This window comes from Pinus tabuliformis, chromosome 7 (genome assembly GCF_031772625.1).
Source record: "Pinus tabuliformis cultivar Carrire ecotype Pingquan chromosome 7, CPIR1, whole genome shotgun sequence".
Lineage (NCBI taxonomy): Eukaryota > Viridiplantae > Streptophyta > Pinopsida > Pinales > Pinaceae > Pinus > Pinus tabuliformis.
In genome coordinates, this window is record NC_142293.1 from 1,282,392,065 (window position 1) to 1,282,396,241 (window position 4,177).

At 30.0% G+C, this 4,177-nt stretch overlaps 1 pseudogene; it reads right to left on the bottom strand.

Annotated features, from left to right (window-relative positions):
- Nucleotides 1–2,557: 2,557 nt before the first annotated feature.
- Nucleotides 2,558–2,902, bottom strand: LOC149252186 (cytochrome P450 750A1 pseudogene; annotated as a pseudogene).
- Between the last annotated feature and the right edge of the window lie 1,275 nt (nt 2,903–4,177).

The window sequence follows — 4,177 nt, forward strand, 5'->3', positions numbered from 1 at the left end:
GATATTATTTTATTTTTATTTTTATTTTAAAGGGGAATGGATGAATGGACTAATTTATATTTATACATCTCTTCATATAGTGTTGTAGAATGAACCTCTCAACTCAATGATCATGGAATTAGAATATGGCGGTGAGGTTTGATCCCGCAACCTCCAACTTATTAGCCAAGCACTTTACCATTAGACCACGGGGTCAGTTGTTTGTAAACTTAGTACTCTACCATAACATACTTGCAAAGTTTGCGAAACAGTTGCAATTTTAGGACGCTTGTATATATATATATATATATATATATATATATATATAAAATAATTAATTAATGTTATCTATGAGTCACTGCAAATTATTAGGAAAAGGCATTCTTACATGAGTTAACCAATATTTTATATGTTAACATTGATTTGTTTTTAGCGAATTAGTAAAATTCCACAGTAATCCTTTACAAAAGATAAATTGGGTTAAGATTTTGTATACTTATCTTTTAATACTAACCTTAGTAATAAATATTTATTTGGTTGTGTCCAAATTTGTTTGTTTGTTTGATTTAGTTGCATCACTTTGACTTTGTATACAAAATGTATTATTGATATTTAATTATTCAATTATTCAATATTCACAAAAAAATTATGGAGAAAGACAAATATTATATTTTATATATATATATATATATATATAATAATAAAATTTTGTGGGATTAAGAACAAAAAATTATTTATATTTGCATTGAGTATTTTTTATAGAATCCTTTCTCCTTACATGTATTATGTTTTTTTTTTTGGTAATGTATATATTTTTATGCATATAGATTTTCATTTACATGTATTTTTGGTTGAGATTTATTTATAAGTTTTCTAATTCTAAGAAAGATAACCTTTGTTTAACTTGAGTAAATAATTTTATTTGTATTTATTTATATTTTTATGATTAATTTTTTTTTTTTTTTCATCTACTATTTATAGAATAGATACTATTTATAGAATAGATAATTTTCTCTGGGGAATCTTTTAACTAAATATAATTCAAACAAAACCATATAAATTTGTCCATTTATTATGTATAGAACAAAGGTTATTCATTCTCATCGTTATCTATTTATCTACACAAAAGTTTTAGTAATAAGAATGATATTACATTAAAACAAAATGTCAATATTATATGAAATGATTATATTTTTATGAGAGGTGCTTTTATGATTTCTTAATAATATAATACCATACCCTAAATTAATAATATAAAACTTATATGCATACTTCCTTTATTCATTATGATTAAATTTTCTATCATATATATATATATATATATATATATATATATATATATATATATATATATATATATATATATATATATATATATATATTAATTTTATCATATATTGGAACTCTAGTTTTTACATGCAAGTTTTCATATAATTAGAGAGTAGCTCTTCTTCATTGTACTTGAATTCTTATTTTTACATTATTTTTCAAAATTATAATGTATCATAATTTTTAGAAAAACCAAAGAAGCATTAATAAATATTGTTTGTGCATCTATTTTTTAAAACATGAACAAGTTATGAGATGGAGAATGGATGAATAATTAGGCAAAAAGGAATGCAAGAAAATCGCTCACAAATTTCACATTATTAGTGCCTGCCTAGGCAGGAGTTTAACATCATGTTAAATGACATGCCAAATTGGTCAATGTGCATTGTACTAAACAATTTGTAATTGGGTTGTGACATCCATTTAGTTGTATATGGGCAAACTTTAAATATGATTTGAACAAGTCCTACCAAAATTACTACTTCATAACTCAATGACAAGATTTTTTTAGTAAAATATAAATTGTCAAACTTTACTTATCTTTTGTAGAATAATTTCATCCTAATTTACATATATGCAAAATATATATTAATCTATTCCATATTATACTAGTTTAAAATTAAACATTTCATAATATGTATAGTTAATAGTTTTTGTATATCAATTTTGTAGCAACATAATCCTTAATTTTAATATTAAAAACTAGACTATTTTTCACTTATTAAAAGGTAATAATATACAAAATTAATATTTAAAATTAATCCAAACCATTTTTCCTGATTATACTCCCAAAAATATTTTATCAAACTGAAATCCAAAATTCTAAAATCTGAACATCTTATTTGAAATAAGGCTCTGTGACTTATAATATTTATTATAATATTACAAAATTAAAAATAATATTTATAATAATCCTACAAAATTAAAAAAAGAAGCTGCAAAAATATTGCTCATAAAAAGGAATGGCCAAGTTGGAATTGAACAAAGGATGCATATGTCTTGTGAGAAAGTGGCTTTCTCAGAAGACTACACCACAACACTTACTTGTATTCACGGAGAAACTATTACATATATAAAAGTATATTGTGATTGAACAGATTCTTAGAATATAGGAATGGCAACCAACCAACACATTACAGTTTTAACTACAGAATTGATTAGGAGAATATTGTAGAGATCTGTCCCTTATTGAAACATATAAACCATGACCAACGGATAAAAGGCATCTTCGCTTGTATCCTCCCAGGTATTACATTGGAAAGCTAATGCTCAACTTTGGAAAAGCATAGAGAAAAACTTTCCTTGGAATGGTCAATCCACATGCTTCCTTCATATCCAACTGGGATGGATCAGCATCCACTCTCCAATCAAAAGTGTGTAACAACTGAGCCGATGCAGGCTGAACCATGGGAATAGCCATGGATGCTCCTGGGCATCCTCTTCTTCCTGCACCGAATGGTATCATATTAAAATTTGATGGATCTGTTAGATTGACATGTTTGTCTTCCATGAATCTCTCTGGCTTGAATTCAGAAGCATCTGCCACCCACACCTTAGGATCCATTCCCATAGCCCACACGTTCACAATCAACATTGCTTTCTTAAGGATAAATTATCCTCCTACTGTCACAGTCTTTGCAGATTCATGAGGAATCGCTAATGGTTCCGCTGGGTATAGCCACAGAGTCTCTTTCACCACACAGTGGAGGTATTTCGTGTTTACTAGATCGGACTCCTTTACTTTCCAGTGTTGGCCAATGACCGATTCGATTTCCTCTTTTAATTTTTTCATTACGAGGGGATGTCTGAGCAGCTTTCTCATTGCCCATTCTAACGCAATTGATATTCTATCCAAGCCAGCACCGAACAAGTCCTGCACAAATGCAAATCCAATTAGTGCAAAAGAAATGATGAATGACAGAAGTTTAAGAATGAGGGTCGAGGCATACAAGCACAACAGCCTAAGAATGAGGGTCGAGGCATACAAGCACAACAGCCTAAGATGAGGGTCGAAGCATACAAGCAGAATAGCCTAAGAATGAGGGTCGAGGCATACAATCACAACAGCCTTGATGGTTTCCCATGTAATTTTGGTGTCTGCCTTAGCCATGTGGAGTAGCACATCCACGAAGTCTTGAACATGAGGCTCTGCATCTACAACCTCTTTCTAGAGACGATTCACATTAACATGGTCATCTATTATGTTTGTCCACAAATTCATCGAATGTTTTATGAATTTTCTTCATGCGGCGCTTGATACCTTGCAAATCGAGCCAATCCAGGTTCATGACAAAACCACTCAAAAGTCACTGGATCATAGCAAAAAGGGTGTTGAGGTATCTTAGTGGTACTAGTAATTATGGAATTTTGTACACTGACACTTCTGATGTTATTCTAGTAGGTTTTTCTTATTCTGATTGGGCAGGTAGCTTGGATGATCGAAGATCTATCACAGGTTACACATTCAGCATTAGATCCGGGGTCATAACATGGAGCAGCAAAAAGTAGAGCACTGTAGCTCTGCTTCATCGAGAAAAACTACATTTAAAAGAGATATGTGTTGAATATTGTAAAACTTGTGATAATTTGGCTGATATCTTTACTAAGCCTCTTGGGCATGTAAAGTTTGAATTGTTTAGAGGGATGCTAGGAGTTCAGGATAATCCTTTCTCCATTAAGGGGGGGAGTTGAGAATAATTACTATTATTTTGTATTAATGGATAAATGATTACACAAGTTGTAACGTATCTCCTTAGTTTAGGATTTGTTCCTAGAGTTTAGGAGTTTGGTTGCAACTTCATGAGTTCTAGTAATGTACTTAATGATGTAATTGCTCATTTGATGTAAGTAGAGTGTACGGAGAGAGTTC